The 19,191-nt window shown below is 28.8% G+C and overlaps 1 pseudogene; it reads right to left on the bottom strand.

Annotated features, from left to right (window-relative positions):
- Positions 1-506: 506 nt before the first annotated feature.
- On the bottom strand, positions 507-2,987 carry LOC149517338 (acyl-[acyl-carrier-protein] hydrolase FATB2, chloroplastic-like; annotated as a pseudogene).
- Between the last annotated feature and the right edge of the window lie 16,204 nt (positions 2,988-19,191).

Genomic DNA, 19,191 nt, shown 5'->3' with positions numbered 1-19,191 from the left:
CACGCGTGGTTCTGGGACTCGGGTATTCACCATTCCAAAGTCTCAGATCAGCTTGACCGTCACGGTTCACACCCTTGTGAGGTATTGTTCACTCTGACCCCCTGACCTTACGGTTTTATCCTACAAAAAGTACCTTATAAAAAAAAATGATGTGAATCTTTTTATACTTCATTGACCTTTCGATTATGTTTGATGTGAAATTTAAGATTTTTTTTTATGTCCATGACATGCATATTCGTATGACTAATGACTTATTGTAAGGTTTTAAGTCAAATTATAAAAATATCAACTTTTTTTTTTATTTGAAACTGTCATCGGTGAAATTAAAAGTTTAAAATAATTGTTCAATTCAAAAGTAAAGTAATGTACTTTATTCGTTGAGAAAATTATAATTATAATTTTTAATTATTTTAAATAGTATTTATTTTTCATTCAATGTACTTTTCATTTATTATTGTTTTTAGCTATATAACTAGAATGAGCTAGCTCCTTAAATATTGTTATGCCTAGGACTTTTGGCAGATAGATTTTGGCCTCCAAGCTGTCCTTGCCCTTAAAACTTGAGGTCCACTCTCAAGGCGAAGTACATGCTCTAATTCAGTTTCCCAATTCCTATTGGTTCCATTGTTCACAACTCTGGATAAAGATTGGATCACATCAGCTTTCAAGCAGTCCTTTCGGTACTCCAAATTTATTTTAGAAAGCTCGTGGCCATATATAAGTGAGTGAGGAGTACTCTGAAAATAAGCAATGTAAGCTTCAATAAAATTAGAGGGGTGAGCCATCTAAAAACCAAATCAACAATTAATTCAATAATACTGCTTATATATGTTCCTAAGTTTTTTTTTTCTTATGGATGCGTCAAATCAAAGAAATATGTCAATGATTGATATCTTTTAATTAAAAGAGTAAAATTTTAATTTTTTTCTCAAATAAAAAAAATTTGACTAAGTATGGAGTGAACTATGAATGGAAAAAGTTGATGATAATTTATTTATTTATTTATTTTTACATAGTATTCAAAGCATGAGAATGAGAAAAGAAATTAGAGGTATTGAAGTTTAAACTTTAAATTTATTAAATACCATATTTGAAGGATGGTTGCGTGAAAAATTAAATTCCGAATTTAAAGATTGTGATAATTTGATGGAGGTTAATAATTATAAAAATGATGGAACTTAATTCTTACCTCCAAAATCCTGTCAAGATACTTGGCATTCACATGGTAGTTGAAATCCAAGTCATTCCATCCAGGCTGCATATTTGGGGAAAATAACAATTTTGTTTAGAGAATTATTAATTAAGCGTATTAGCAATAATACTTAAGCCAATTAATCATATATGGCAACATACAACACTATACTTACAGTCAATCCAGTTCGGATGTGATCTATTGTCTCAACGTAGGGACATGAATTTCTCTCAGCTTCAACTATAGGCTCAGCGCCAGTCGTAATAAAAGGTTTTAGCTCCTGCTTCACTTCCTCTGGCAACTTGCATGATTTTCTTGTTTTCTTATTCATCATTACAGCTAAGCTGCAAATTGCCAACAATAATGTTACTTTAGCATTGCTATTACGATTCAAAAAAGTTTGGATAAAGAAAAATGTGTTTAAAAAATGTGATTAAAAATTTTAATGTTTTATACTATTGTGAAAAATAATACGAGTAATTGACATATTTAAAAAGATATATTTAAATAATAAATTATTAAAAATATAAAAATAATTTAATAATTTTAATCTCAAATACACTTTTTCCCCAACAAAAATACCTCAAGCCTTTTTTGTTTGGGTTTGAAAAATCAAAATTTTAAATTGAAAAGCCATATTTTTTATTGTTTAGTATTAAAATTGGATCAAAACTAATTTTTAATGCAAAAGCTACGTTCAACAATATTACTAAATTAAACCTAAGTCAATTATACCAAGCGTCCCTAGAGGAATCAATAAATGATTAAGGACATTGAAGCTGAAAATAGTAGAAAAGAGATGATTTAAAGGCAACATGTTTAACCATGATGCTCGAACTAGAGTTTGGCCCGTCTTGATGTCATTGATAGTCCAGTCAAAACGCAAACCAGCCCTTCCTGATGTAGAAAACCTGTGGTATACCTTAACAACATCACCCCTTCAAAACATAGAAACTTAATTCGTCATCGACCGGTACTTTCTCTTCTAACAGTCATACTGGCTCTTGCCAAAATGATGAATTAATTCCCAAGAAATTTTATTGAGAAAATTTTGACTTACCAAGAAGGATAGCGATCCACCTCAATACGCATGCGGCGGAATACCCAGAGCAAGTACCTTTTACTCATCTCTGGCGTTACACCATTAAGGTTATCGGCTGACATCCCCATCTTCTTCCTACGGATAAATGATGCTTCCTATACAAGAAGAAAATGCACGAGGCGAGACCAAGAAACTATATAAATATCAGATGCAGTACATTATATACAATATAAATTTAATTGATTCTAATCAGCTCTAATGTAAAAGGATTATATATGTAACCTACCTGTAAATAATTCATTATAGCCTTTGTTGAAACTTTGTAGTCAGGGTCTACCTCGAATGATCTAATTAAAACATTCTGCTGGAAAACACGCCCTCCTTTTATCAATCTTCCTGCCAGTATCAAGTGTTGCATTATTGCTGCAAAGTAAAGGTTCTGGTCAGAAGAGGAACAAGAGGAACAAGAACAAGAAGAAGGTTATAGGTGTAGTTCATACCAGGTGGTGAAGTCATGATCTCCTCATCTTTCAGGCTTTCTATCATTGATGTTACTGGACTTTCATCATCAAGGATTGCTTGAGCGTGCGATTTGATCTTCAAACCACCGTCCTGAGAAAGCTTAACCGTCTTTCCATTCGCATTTGAACTACTGTCGAGTCATTGCGAGCAAATCTTTGATTTATTCGTCGAATTCCAGGATGATGGAGAGGCCAGCGTGAAGAACGTCGATGTAATTGATGCTGCTGCCATGATAATTAAGTGGAAAATGTGAACTATATGAATATTGGACGCAGCACAGATGTGATCAAGCCTTGGATAGAATCAGCTTCAGGTCCTTCCAACTACCGAAATAAGTCCAAATTAAACAGAGTAGACTATGAACATGAATTAACCATAAATATGCGCGCGCACACACACAAAAAGCATATATAAAACTACATGTGATGAGAGATCTTTGGCCAAAAATAAAACAAACTAGAATTGTTATCTAAGTAGAAAGAAATTAAGATTAAAAAATCTCATTCAAACCTGATAAGGTAATTGTCATTCAAACTCTCTTCTTAAGGGAAGACTACCACAGCTGATATATATATATATATATATATATATATAGACACACACACGTGTGTGTTTTTAAAAATCATTTAATTATTTTTGTCCTAAAAAAAAGTAAACAATTATCCTTTGTACTAAAAACCTAGAGATAATCTTTAAAAGCATTTTGGCAGATTAACGTTAAATAAATAGTTACCAAAAGTTTTCATTATTTAAATGTATAGCAATATCATTTAGACCTAATGATTTGTGTATCAATATAGTATAAAATATTATAATTTATATATTTGTATTATGTTTTAAATGAAGATTATGTAACATAATTTATGTCCACATGAAAATAGAAAATTTTTATTTTTATTTTGTTAAACTCATATATAATAATTATTAAAATTTTAAATTATATCACTTTCATATATATTTTTCATATCATATTTATATTGTATCACCGTATGACATTCTAGATTGCTATCATTCCTTCTTCTCTCTCTTTTCAAAATGATTTTATCAATTAAGATGGATTAGAGCAGATGTCAGTCTAAGAAAACCAAAACATAATAAACAAAAAATAAATATACCGATCCACTATATTTCGGAATATCATGACATTGTAAAATGAGACCAAAAGATCTGTTATCTATAAGAAAATAGCTCCTTATCAACAAAAAGTTTCATTAATTGAAATAATTTGTGTGCTACGTAATTTTGTTCTAATCTTTTTAGTTTAAAAAATTTATAATTTAAAAAGAAATTATATGTATTGAGATTTAATCTTCAGATTTATTAAATATCATTTATTCATAATAATTATAGAAATCAAATAAGCTAAACTTCGAATTTACTTTTATTGTAATTACCATCTACTTTGGAGCATTTCTGTTCTTATATTTATTAAGCAATATATATACAATAAATTTCGAGCTTATAAAACGGGCTTGAGCTTGTATATACATCACGCTCCCCTCAGCTTCTATATGCATAGAATTCTTCCTTGTTTTTGGTACATAAAAAAATTCATTTTAAATATACAGGAAAAAAATCAAGTTTATTCCAAACTCGGGCCCTCACAGTCATATAAATACAAGTCGGGATGCATAGAAAATTCCAAACAACTATTGTACATAATTACGCAAAGCAAAAGATTACTTATGTAAATACATTTTCCCAAAAGAAAAAAAATAAGGTTTCATATAGCATTGTATTTGGATTTTGAAATGCAGTTTTTAAAAGTAAAAACATACTAAACACACTATGATTTGTGTTAAAAGTATTTTTTGATCGTTAAAAGTGAGTTAACCGCAAAATGTAATTGAGAGATGCAGTTGCAATTTAAAATTTATTGTTTGGAGACAAAATTATCAAATATTCTTTCAATTATTTATTTTTATAAAAATAATCTATTTTCCTTTCCAATATTATGTACTTTTTAAATATTTTAATTTTTCACAGCAATACCAAACATTTAGAAATCTTAAATCATAATTTTTCACAATAATTTTTTACAACACTTATAGAACTTTTTTTTTAAATCAAACTTTTCCTGACTGCAATAATAATCCTAAACTAAACAGCTCTCTATGGATGGTTAGGCAAGGGATCATGAGGGAAAGGAAAGGACGAAAGTGCACTTTTTCATTTATGTAAGGAACATCAATGGAATGGGAGATAAGGAGAAGGTCAAAAGGGATACTTCTAGCTGTCTTCAAACTTTTAGAGAGGTCCCCTTGGTGCTATATATATGCATATGCTAGACGATAGCTAACTTGTGCCTAACTTTAACTAATACAAAAAAAGATAATTGTTAAGTATGTAATTTAAAATTAATTGGTAAGTGACTCAACTTAATATAAGATTACATGAAACATAATAGTTAATGGATGTGGAATAATGTCATTGTTATGACGTATAAGTTCAAAAACCTATAGTTACATATGGACTTAGGAGTCGTCATTAATTTTTTTTGTTTAGATGTAATTAACCAACTAATTAAATCTATCCCATTTTCAAGAGAAATCTCAAGTTTGATTTGGATATCTTTAAAAGGTAAATTTTAGTCTATGAAATCAAATTAAGACCGGAAGTGCGATTACATATGAGAAATGTTATAGCATCCTCACAACGCCATCAAAAAATGGTATAAGCTATTTTTGCGTTATCCATTAAGCGTAAAAAAACTTACATGTATTAAGAATTATTTTCAATTGACTCTAATATTTTGACATAAAATTAAAAGGATTCCTCACATCAAGAATATACAAAAAACTATTATTTCTTTTGTAGAGCCTTTATTGCCGTATTATTTACTATATATCTTATTTTTTTGAAATTTTAGAAAAATTTAATTTCAAGAAAAATTGATATTTCAACTCTTTTCTCCAATTTTCTTAAAATTCTTTTTATCTTAAGGAAAAATTGACATTTCAACTTTTTCTTCAATTTTCTTGAAATTAATTTTATTTGATGAAAATTTTATATTTTAGCTTTTTTCCTCATTATTTTTTGTTAAAGTAAAAATTGATAACTCAATTTTTTCTTTAAAAGTTTTTAAAATTATTTTTGTTTTAAAGGAAAATTTGATATTTCAACATTTTTCTCAAAAGTTTTTAAATTATTTTTGTTCAAGGAGAAATTGATAATTCAACTTTTTCCTTTTTTTTGAAATTATTTTTGTTTAAGGAAATTTTAATAATTCAATTTTTTCCTCATTTTTTGAAATTATTTTTTTTTTTTGTAGGAAAGATTGATATTTCAACTCTTTCCACTAAAATTTCAAATTATCTTTGTTTTAAGGAAAATTTGAAATTTCAACTTTTTTCTTAAAATTTTGAGATTATTTTTGAAGAAAAAAAATTAATACTCTAACTTTTTCCTCAAATTTAAAAATCATTTTTGTTTAAGGAAAATTAGATATTTATTTTTTTCAAATTTTTTTGAAATTATCTTTTTTTTTGCTTTAAGGAAAATTAATATTTTAACTTTTCCTCAATTTTTGAAAAATTAAGAAACTTATTCAAATAATTAAATAAGTTAATTAATTAACTAATTAGTAAATAAATAAAATAATAAAAAAAGAAAAATAAAAAATAAAAACAAGCTCAACTCAATGTACTAACTCGGTGGCTTGGCTGCAGAAACAAATATGACTGAAGTAGCTTAGCTTGGTGTAAAAGATGGCTGAACAGGATGTGGGTTGAATGCAAACAGGTCAAGTTGGCTAGTGGATTGAAACGCAGATCCTGGGGTATTTAAAAAGCTCCAAACAATGTCATTTTTAACAAGTATAAAAGCTTGAAAATTTTATTTTTCCTTTCAAATTTCCTCTGCTCTCTCTCTCTCTCTCCTTTTTATATTTTTTGTTGCTTCTTTCTACATAGATGAACACTAGTGGCCAACTATTCAAACCTCATTGAAATTAGGGTATTGCCGTTGGCATATCGTTGGAGTTTGGCCAAGATCTGTGTATTGCTATTTGAATCTGGAATTGTTGCCAAAACCCTATTAGAAAACTAGAATCTTGTCAAAAATTCAACTAAAAAATTCAAGTTCATCCAATTTTCCAAAAATTTCTAAAAAATTAAAAAAAAAAAGCCAAAAACACCAATTTGAATCTTCTAGGCTTTTGGAATCGCCCAATTACACTGACTAAATTAAACCAAACTCTCACAACTCTTAAATTTCCAAAAATTTCTTTAGAAACTCTTTTGTTAAAAAATTCTTTATTACTCTTTTCTCCATTTTTTTTTCTCTCATTTTTTGTGTATTTCTCTTCCAATTGTTGTGCGTCCTTGGAAGTGAATTAGAGGTCCATTTATAGGTCAAAATTTAGGTTTGATCGGTGTCCCATTTGAGATTGGGTTCTTTAAAAATGAAATTCTATCTTTATCACTGAATTGAATTTTTATCCCTAAGAAAAATCCTTTAGTCAATTTCAAAATTAAAATATGAATTATCACTTGAGAATAAAAATTCAACCCAACTTCATCATTAGCCACCCTTCATTGATCTTCAACTATCCATCCCATTTTTAATTATCTATTTAAAAAAAAAAAACTAAACTAATCAAATAATTTAAAAGAAAGATAAATTAAAATTAAAGATAATCAATAGTGAAGATAACAAATACGATAAAAAACAAATTAATTAAATAATTAAATGAAAAAAGATAAGAATAAATAAATAAATGGGATAAATAAACTAAATATATAATTAGATAAATATAGTAGAATATAAATAAATAAATAAAATGCAACCATTGGGCTTGGAGCAAACTTGAGCCAATCAATTTGGACCTTTAGGCCTAAAATTAAATCAAGCCCAATTGACTTAGAACCTAGATTGATAGGGTGCCTATAATTGCCCCCTTTTGTGCATTTTTTATGTATAGAAATTGTACAAAGGCATAGACATCCATTATATCCAGGTTGGAAGATGAAATTATTTGGACCCAACCAAAGTTCAAAATGGAATGACTTGGACAAAGTCAAAAGTCAAAAAATAATGTTTTAGACTAAGCCAAAAGTTGAAAATTGATGACTTGGATTTACCTATAATAAAAAAATAAGATGAGTTGGTCTTAGTCGAGGTTAGAAATAAAATGATTTGGTCTTAGTTGAAATTAGATAATGGTATGACTTGTACTTAGTTACAGTTAAAAAATGAAATGACTTGGACTTAGCTTAAGTAAAAAATGGTATAATTTAGACAAAACCAAAGTCGAATATAAGGAGATTGGATTGAACTAAGATTGAAGATGGAGTTGATCGAACTGAGCTAAGGTTGAAAATGAAAGTGACCAGACAAGCCAAGGTAAAAATGAAGTTGACTGAATTGAGCTAAGGTCGAAGATGGAGTTGACCAAACTGAGCCAAAGTCAAAGATACAGGTGACCAGATTGAGCTAAGGTCAAATACGAAGGTGATCAGACTGAGCCAAGATCAAAGATAAAGGTGACTGGACTAAGTCAAGGTCATAAATGTGACCAGATTAAGCTAAGGTCAAAGATGAAGGTGATCAGATTGAGCCAAGATAAAAAAATAAAGGTGACTAGATTGAGCCAAGGTTAAATATGAAAGCAAAAATCTTAGAAATAACAATTGTAGGTTTAAAGATCATACTCGGAGGTCTTATAAATTGTGTTAGAAAAACTTTGAGACTATCATCGGAGGACTTACAATTCCTACTTATTTTTTAAAATACCCTCATAAAGACAAATGGGCATTTCTTGAAACTTCTCAACCAAAAGTTAAGGTCTTATCCTTTTCTCAATCAAATATTATTTTTTGAAAATTTTCCTCAACTGAGGATTTACAAGATCAAAACTCCGTCACTTGAAAAATTCTCAACCTTTTATTAATTTCAATTTCGAGATTCAAAATTGCTTGCTCATAATGTAAGCAATGAAAGTCATGAAAAAAATGCCTGAAATACATTGAATGCATCCATAATTGTGGTAAAAAGGTTCTCAAGACTCTTTTTTCATTTTAAAAAATGGTTATCTTCAAAACTTCTATGCGTTTTATGACCCAAAATGTCCTTTTGTAAATTGTAATCACCAAATTTGAACTTTTCTCCAAACATTTCTTTTTTATTTTGAAAGTTGTGAAGATCGACATTTTTATAAGTTTATTCAATCACAATATCTTAATTCTGCATTTGTCACTATCAATTTTCTTTTTCAAGTAGTGCAAGGATCTTTTATGTATTTTACCATTTATTTCTCATTATTCCAATTTGATGAATAATGCAATTCATCACATATTTTCTCATTATGGGAAAGCAAGAATGGTGATGAATAAGGTGGTTTGAAGAAAAGGGATATTCATTGCAAGAATAAGTCTAGTAAAAAGTAATAGATAGATAGACAATGTAAAAGCATTTGGTAGTATAAGTGTTTGGATGAAATTTGAACATCCAAGATAATGAATATTTAGAGAATTTTTTACACCAATCTAAATTCTTTCTTAAAAACTCATTTTATTGCCACATTTGATCTCTTCAAGCCTATAATCCAAAACTTGCACCTTAGCCTACTGGACTCTTAAATACTTTTAGTCTTCTTATTCATGCTCTCAGCCAAAATATCTTTTTTCGCTTAAATTATCCTTTTGGGTTTTTTATTTAAGTCTTCCACTTCTCTCTTTTTCATTCTTTCATTTTTCTTTTTTCACCTTTATAGATAACTAATTTTGTCCAGACAAAATTTTGACTATTTGTGAAAATGCTTGAATCCAACCTGATTCAAATCGAACATTTCTTAAATTTTGATAAGTTTCTAAAATCGAAATTGTGACCAATTGAAAGTAAATGCCCTAAAGTCAACTCTCATCAAATTTGGTCAAACTTAGTCATATAAAGTCAAAATTGATCAAACTTGATAACAACATATAGAACCTAGGTCAATCCTCAAAATTCATAACCAAATTGGAATCAATGTGGTTTAAAATCATAATTGGTGACTAAAAATTTTTATTGTACTTCAAGAAATGTAAAATTATCAAAACTCCCAAAGTTGAATTTCATGAAAATTTTCAGATCATAATTGAATTTTTTTTAATGATTTTTTATACCTTAAAAACCTAGATTACACTTTAGGAGGTATGAAATTACCAAAATGTCCTTTAGGGTTATTTTTATAATTTGTTATTTCCAAGGTCAGCTTTTTGTGAAAACTTTTAAATCATGATTTTATAATATTTGATGATTTTTGTTACATTTGAAATCATAGTAGTACCTTAGGAGGTGTGAAATTACCAAAATAGGTATTTTCATAATTTGACTTTTTTGAGGTCGAATTTTCACAAAAATTTTTAGATCTTCATTTCATAATATTTCATGATTTTTGGTGCTTTAAAATATGAAAAAATGAGCATGGAAACATTGATTTCTAAGAAAATAACCTAAATATCGAAAAACTTTGTACTAAGGGCAAAATGGTTTTTCACTTAATTTAGGGGTTGTGAAAATTCAACATTTGTAGTAAGCAATGTAAACCATTGGATCTCATAAGAAATCTTGATCCAATGGCTAAAGTTTGCTCCTTGGATTAAAAATAAAGGAGAAATTTTGGCCATCGAATGAGATTTGATCTTAAGGCCTTGGTTTAATCTTAAAAGATATTTTCGTTGCCTTTCTTCTTAGAGGAGAGTTTTGTATGAAAAACTAGAGGAGAATAACATGGAAAAAAATAATGGAAAAAAATGGAAAAAGTGAGAAAAAAAAAGAAAGAAAAAACTTGTTGCTTTTGCTTGAAGGTATCAATCTCGACATTCATCCTTTGCATTCCTACCATCTCAATCTCATTACTTTTCATTTTCATTATAGTTCATTCATTTCTTATTTAATTTCCTTAAAAGTTTTTAGTTTATTTCTCTTGCACAAAGTTTGAATCAATTTTCATCCAATTAATCAATAGTTGGTTTAAAGTTGAAATCCAAACAAAAAACAACAAAATCCACCATTGAGAAAATCAAGTTGGAGGTTTTGCCATGGTATCCTTCTTTTTGGTCGAACCTCCTCTTGGCTACTTTGAGATTTTATTTGTTCTTCAAACTTGTTTGTGATGTGTAAATGAATAGTTAGCTTGATTTTTGTATAAATTATATTTGGTTAATGGAATATGTTGGTGTTTGGTTCATGTTTAAGTCTTACATATTTTCATTAGTCTTTTTAGCTTACTCCATGCTAGATTAACGTTTTGTTTTGATTCAAATGTTTTGCATGATGAATGAGTAAGTAAATGAGGTTTGTTTGGATGAAATAGAATGAAATCATACTTAAGAAAACATCATGGGAGGTTCAACAATTATGCTTTTCTCTCTGGTCGAATCTTGACCTTGGATTGGTGAATATTGGTTGTTTGATTCATGGTTGATAGATGATGTTTTAGTTATAAGTTTCAAGTTTCCATGTGGTTACATTAAATTTTTAATGAAAATTTTGTTGTTGTTTGGTTGATACTCTTGTTCATGAGGTTTTCAAGTTATATTAGTTCATTTTGTATTTGATGAAATTGTTCCAATGATTTTCAAGTGGTTAATACTTGTTTAGGTGGAATGGGGTGAAGAAAATGCTTGAGCAATAGGTTAAGAAGGTTCGTCCATGGGGGAAATTTTGCTTGGCTGAACCTTGCTTCATGCTTTGATGGATATTGGTTCTTTAATCCATGATTTACATTATGTTTTTATGATGTTTGGTAGGTTTCTAAAATGTTTGAATAAAAGTTTCATTGAAAAAATGTTGTTTGAAGGTTGATTTTGATGAATTTTTGAAATTGTTTGGTTGCATTGAATGATGAAAATGGTGGAACATTCAAACCAAAATTTAAAGTTTTCTATGTTTGATTCATTTTAGTCTTGAATTTTCATCTATTACATGTTTATGATATTAAATTTCAAAATACCTTAGTTTATAATTATTTTTTTATGTCATGCATTTGGCACATGCATTCATTAATGGAATTTTTATAATTTGTATTTATTTCAAGTTCATTTACCTAAAACCAAACAAAATGAAACCCCAAACTTGAAACCCTGATTCTCCCATCAAACTTAAATCTCAAACCTTAAACCCTAAATCCAAATCCTAAACCAAAACCTAAAACCTAACCCAAAACCCTAAATCTAAACCATAGAGCGAAACCCTAAAACCAAACCCTAAACCTAAACCTTAACCCCAAATCGTAAACCCTAATCTAGACCTTAAACAAATCCTTAAACCCTAAACTAATCATGCATTTGCAATTCATTTTATCTTATCATCACATGCATTTTTATATTATAATGCATTCATACTTTGTCATTCATAATATATTGTCATGCATTCTTTTTTTTTTTTATGTTCATGCATTTCATGCATTGTAGTTTTAAGAATTGATTTTTAAAGTAAAATATTTTAAAATAAGATAATATCTCATGTAAATATAATCATCGAGATCTTGCCTAACTATGTAAGGATTCTAGGTAACTATTATCTATGAAAAGTATTATTTATGTTTTTGTGGAGGAATTTAAAAGAATTTAAATTAAGAATATTTTGTAGCTCTACCTAGTTATAGGAAAGTGAAAGAAGTGTTTCGATATTTAAAGTGTTTTCACTTTGATCCAAAAATAAATGAAAAAATTTGTTTTTAAACTTGATTTGTTTTTTTTATATAAAACAAAGAAAGAAAAGAAAAAAATAAAAAAGAAGAAAAGGAATTAATTTTACACATTAAGAAAAATAGGATCAGTTTAACCAAAAGTAAAAGATAACATGCAATCGATTGATATCATCTTTGATGAGCATTGTAGGGTGCTAATCCTTCCCCGTACATAACTAGCTCTTAGACTTACTTTGATTTCATAGATTGCAAATTTGCTATTTTTCTAAAACTTTTAAACCCATTTTAAAATGTTTTATTAAAAGAACAAAAATTTTGGATGGCCAATCACACTATAAAAGATTGGTGGTGACTCATTCAGTTTTGGTTTTAATTGAAAATAATTTAATTCCCCATGCTTTTCAAAATTTCCCCATTTTATCCAACGTTTAGGTTAGCCTACCCCCAGGTCCCAAAACGTTGTGATAGCTTAGCGACTTCATTAGGGACACATTTTTAGAGAGATAAGCCAAAGATTGATTACATGTTATCCTAAATTTTGGTTTAATGGTCCTAATTAGTGTTTAATCTTAATTCTTTGCTTTTGATTTTCTTGTTTACTTAAAATGTGAAAAATTTGAAAAAAAATGTTTTGATTTTAATTTTCCTATTTTCCCATAAAAAATAAAAAATGAAAAAGATTGTAAAAAAAGTTTTAAAAATTCAAAAAAATGCAAAAAAAAAAAATGTGTATTTTATATTTCATGCATATTTTAATTATATCATTTATTATATGTTATTGTTATTTATTTTGTTCTTAACATTTGTAGGGCATTTAGGACAAGAGTGCTTTTAGGAAACTGTGAAAGGTTTGTTTGTTCCTTCACACACACCCACATCTGCATTCTATGCATAAACTCTATACCCGAGTTTTAATCCTATTTAGAAGGAAGTAAAGTAGCTGCACTCTCATGAGGTGTAAACCTCTGAAATAGCTAGTGAAACACTCTCACTCATATTAAACCATTTTCGTTCACAGCTTGTAATGGGTAAGGATTAGGGTACTGCACTAGTCTATGTTGCACAATGATGTGAGGAGCAACTTGAGAACCTTTAGATGCATCAATTCCTAACCCAGCATTTAATGAACTTTAGGGACCTAGCCCTAGGTAGAGGCATGCCATACCTTTTTCATAGTAATTGCCCTGAATAAGTCACACGAAGGAACACCCTTCACTTTTCTTATTTGTTTTCTATTAATTTGATAGTTTGTTTTTTTTTTTTTTTAATGAAAAGGAAAAGAAAAGAATCATTAAGAAAAAAAATCCTTAATTTAAAAAAAAAGAAAAAGAAAAAATGCTTCTAGTAAAAATTTCTTCTTTCATGTAGTTCGATTCATTTGATTTGTATCCAAAATTAGCAACAAAAAAAGGAGAAAAGAATGAATGGTTTTTCTTAAGTTATTTATTTATTAGTTTAATAATAAAAGTAAAAAATGCATAAAAGATATTTGAATCTTAGTCAATTTTGTTTGATTCTTTTTGTGTTCATGAATTTTTTCTTATTCTTAAAAAAAAACAAAAAACCAAAAACAACATAAATGGAAAAAGAAAAAAAATCTCTTTAAATCCTAGCCATTCTATATGAATGCGTTACATGTGTGTTTTTAGAAATTTTTCTTTTTCTAAAACAAAAAGGCTTTGACTTTGAATGTAGTTTTATGTTTTGCTTTTTATTCTTTCATACATTTTTATCATGATTGGAAAAAATAAGATAATACATGTACCCCATCTCATGCATATCATAATAGGATAACACATGCACTCCCTCTCATACACATGTTAATAAATGGTACATGCATTCCATCCCATGCACATCTTAATAGGTAGCACATGCACTCCACCTTATTGAATATCTTAAGTAGTGTCAATTTCATTAGGTTAGCACAACACATGCATTGCATTCCATATAGACATATCTCATGCATATAATATAACAGTGCATTTCACACAAGTATGTTGTATGTGTACATTTCTTCACTTATGCAAATATGTCATTGCATTTCATGTATATGGATTCATGAAAAATAAGATTTCATATCCCACCACCTTTGCAATTGGACATTACATTTCTTGCATACACATTCATGGGTGATGAAATTTTTATCATTTGAGGACTTGTACATATGAAAATCCATTGTCTTAGGCATCTTTGCATTTCATGATTTTTTTTTAACATAATCATCATATTCATGTATTCATAAACATGTTCTGTGTGTCATGTAAATTAGCATTTGTTTAAGGCATTCATTCATAAGAATAATACCATAAACTTTAGGTTTAAACCCTTTGAAATAAAATGTCTATCTTGGTGGGTATCAAAATTACAAAAATAAGAGATCAATTGAAAGCAAGGATTAGTTCATTAAAGAGGAACCAAGAGGAATTTGGGCATGAGCTTCATGAAATGAAACAATAGATTGCCTAGTTGGTGGAAATGGTTAATGGTGGTGAAAAGGTTAAGATTCTTGTTTCTTAAGGGTTTTCATCACTTCCAATTCAATCAAATTAAGATCAACTAGTTCTTGTTGGGTCCAACACTTTTTTTGAGCATACTAAGGCATTGGATGATTTGAACAGAAATCAAAGTTTGGGCAAGCTCAAGAAAAAAATGAATGAATTGGCCACACAAATGACTAAACTTAAAAGTTTGATTTCTATGATAGAGTCATTAGGTTTCATACAACCCTCATCAACTATCCCAAATTTGTATCTGCACTAAAAATCCCCTCATAATTGCTTTCAACCTCTTTTACAGACACCTAAGATTAGGCCTTCAAACTTCATGTAGCCTTCGATAATATCACACCTAAATTTATGTCCTCCATCTCACATTCCATAACCACTTGTTTGGTTGGCTATTCCACCACCACCTTCTCAACCAATGTACTAATCTAGTTTCCAACTTAGAGTTCCCCTAAATTATTCCAACACCAATCATAAGACCATTTTCCCAACAAAGCAACCCAACTTTTGGAATAGAAAAACTCATTTACCACCAATTTCAAAAAAAGAACTTCTATTGATCAATACCCATGTCCTACATAGATTTATACCCATAGCTCCTAAAAAAACACCTTATCACCGTTGTCTTCATTGATCCTTTCAAACCACCATATCCCAAATGGTATAACCCCAATACCTAATGTGAATACCATTTTGGCACTGTGGGCCATTCCTTGAAAGATTGTATAACTTTGAAATATAAGGTATAAAGACTGGTAAAGGCCAAGCAACTGAATTTGGACACCCTAATGAAGCCAAATGTTGGTGGCAACCCATTACATAATCATATTAAAGGTACAACCAATGTAATAGAAGGGGGCAAAAAAGTCAAAAAATGGGTTGAAAAGGTGAGAAGCCCTATAGATAAAGTTTATGATTGCTTGGTTTAAACTGGTATAGTTCAGTTGACAACTATTAAGACCATTGATAGTCATCAAGAGTTAGGTTTAGTTTGCAAATATCATGGAATGGTAAGGGGTCATTTAATCTAAGATTGTGAAAAATTCAAACAAATAGTTCAAGGGATGATAGATACTAGGATTATTAAATTCTATAATAAAAAGAAAAAGGATAGGGTGAACATAGTAGCAAGTCAATGATCCTTATCCTTATGAATGTTAAGATGGGTTTTAAGATGGGTTTTAATGTTTTGCATTGAATGAATAGACTTCAAGTTTTAGTTATTGCATATATTGTCGTTGGAAGTTTTCAATTCCTTTTAAGTTGTGGATTTTTAAGATTTTTTTTTAAAAAAAGAAAAATTATTGAATTTGATTAAAGCCTCGTATAATCAATTTCCAAAAATCATGAAAAAAGAAAAAATTACTTAAAAAAGGAAAAAAAAAAGAGAAAAAAAAAAGAAAGAAAGTTCTTTGGTAATAATAGATGAAATGAGTCTCAAAAAATTGGCAACCTATACTAAAAATAAATTTGCCAAATGCCTTCATCTCTTTTTCAAATCATTCAAATGTTTTCACTCACCAATCATGACCTCTTAAAAGACATGAACTTCAATTTATGAAATCTTTCCTTTGCTTGATAATATTGTGATAAAAACGAGTGGTATTCTTTTTTTGGCAATGAATAATGACATAGTCAATTTCAAAATAAAAATTTAAGGCTCTTCGAAGATTGGGCAAACATGGTGCTTTTCTTAAGAATTTAGATATGATAATTTGATAAATATTAAGGATATGCTGTGCCTTCAAAAATCCCCTAAAATCAAAGCTACCCAAATCCTTTAAGATGATCCCAAACACACTAGCCTTTTAGTCATTACCCTAAAAATTATCCTTATCCAATATTTTAAGGCACGTTAACCAAAAAAAAAACTTCATTGCCCTTAAGATAACTTGAATAGTGATAAACTCACCCCTTGTTATGGAGTAACATGAACTCTTCGACACCTTTAACAAGTTCATTCCATAACACTCATTTGTTCACATTAACCTACAATAAGGGTGGATTGCCAAAGCAAGGTATCTTTCTTGAATAGTGGTGAGGGGTATGCAAAAAAAGAAAAAACAAGAAAGAAGAAGAATAAGAAGAAAAATGATGAAAAAAAAGAAAAAAATTTTTATTGTGACATAATGCACTTGAAACATTTGAATGAATCCAAAAATGAAAGAATCTCAATAAATTCATGAAAAACCCAATGAGAAAAAATTGAAGAGTTAAAAAAAAAGAAACAAAAAAAGAAAAAAATTCCTTCAAACCCTGTTTCCATAAAGAATTACTTTTCAAATTTGAGTGACATATGCTTGAGATGATAAATGCTCATCTTTCATCATCCTTTCACAAATATAAAAATTTATCCCTTACTACTCTTTTGAGCCTTATGAAAATTCTTTTAAAATGAATTCTAACCTAAGATCACCCTCTACATTAGGTGGTATTTGATGCATTTAGGGGTTTAAACATGGTAATGTTCAAGGAGGAATCCCATATGTTGAAGGCAAATATCTTATAAAAGGTTTTCAAAATGTTGAATCCACTTAAAGGAAAAGAAAAAAAAGGTGAAAGAAAAAAAAAGTAAGAAAAAAGAAAAAAATAAATGAATGAAGAAAAGAAAAAAAAGAAAGGAAAAAAATAAAAAAATAAAAGAAGAAGAGGAAAAAGAGAAAAAAAAGAAATAGAAGAAAAAAATGATAAATGACAAATGATTGAATGGAAGGTATGGGAAAAAGAAAAGATAAATGCCCCAAAGTGAATCCCTCAAATGAAGAAAAGGATCTTTGGTTCAAAACCATCTTAAACACACATCTTGGGTTTATTTATTCTTTTCTTTGGCAACTTTAAGCCTTAGCCTATGTTACGTCCTTAAAAAAGTCTATATTTGATCAAGCACAGATGCTTAAAATTGAAAAGCTTTTTTAAGGAATGGTCATAAAAGCTATAAACCCTTTTTGCCTTCTTTTGCTACTTAATTACTTATTTAAACTTTTAATCCATTTTGGCTAAGTTTGAATTCTTAAATGTAAAGTGTAAATAATAAAAAAAATGATAACTGATGAACGTGGCTCTAGAGTGAAAACTTTATAAAATGGCAGTTTAGAGCAAATCTTGGAGGTCTCAAAGCCACTCTTGATACTGACCAAAGGTAGCTTAAACTCCTTTGAAAGAACTGAAGATACCAAGGTATCAAAAGATTTAAAATGCACAAAAAGAGTTGATGAGCCTTTATTTCTCATGACTTTCTAAAATTTTGAACCCATCATAGCTAACCTTAACATCTATTAAAATGCCATATTCAGATACTAAAGAAAGTGTCAAACCTATTTCATTTTCATAAAATTCATGCGTTAAAGAAAAGTTTATATCATTTGTAAGCTTGGATGAAAAAGTATACACCTCTTTTATTCTCTTCAAATAATGAAGTCCCTTTGAATTAACTAAAGCTTTCACACGCTAAACCATCCAATTTAGTTGAAAAAAAAACTATCAACCTTTTTTATTGCTAATAAGGAATGCCAATTTTCAAGAAGCTCCCAAAGCCACATTTGTTCAGATATTTCATTTTTTTTTATTATGGAATTTAATTATGTGGGGTAATTTTTTATTGATAATTTTGAAAAATTTTGAATAACTAATCACATTTTGTGAAAAATAAGGAAAACCATGTTTAGTATAAAAGAAAATCATTGAAATGTGAATTTTTAGGTCATTTCATATTTAAGGAAGAGAAATGTTTTTCACTAAAGCATCCATATTGTTAAAAAGAAAAGAAAAAATGTGTCTTTTTTAAGAATGATAGTGTGCTTTTTTGTTCCTGTAATTAAGTCGAAAATGCATGTTGCATATTATGTGTTGCATGTTGCATGTTGTATAAAAGTATGTTCAAAATGAGAGAAAACTGAAGAGAGTCTATTCAAAAGCAAAAAAGGTAAAAGTTGGGGAAAAAACAAGAAAGAATAAGTGAAGTAACGAAAACAAAGGATATGAGAAAATGGAAGTGGGGACCTTTTTGAGAAAAAGTTGAAAAGCTAATTTGATGAGAAAAGAGAAATCAGTAGGAATGACATCTGAAAAATAAAAAAATAATAAAAAGAAAAATCCTAGCATTTGCCTCTTTGTAAAGGCATTTGCATCATTAAAAAAGAATGTACATTTTCATTATGGAAAAGATTATTTCATGTGCATTGTCACATTTGCATCATAAAAAAAGTATTAACACTTGCAAAGCATCAACATCACTGGGATTAGAAACTTGCATTTTGCATAACCATATGGAACATTTATGACATAGAAAGGACATTTG

This window comes from Durio zibethinus, chromosome 8 (assembly GCF_047325235.1).
Source record: "Durio zibethinus cultivar Kanyao isolate XHJ-2024 chromosome 8, ASM4732523v1, whole genome shotgun sequence".
In the NCBI taxonomy this organism is placed as follows: domain Eukaryota; kingdom Viridiplantae; phylum Streptophyta; class Magnoliopsida; order Malvales; family Malvaceae; genus Durio; species Durio zibethinus.
Note: the sequence above shows the minus strand (reverse complement) of the source record. Positions and strands in the feature narration are given on the sequence as shown.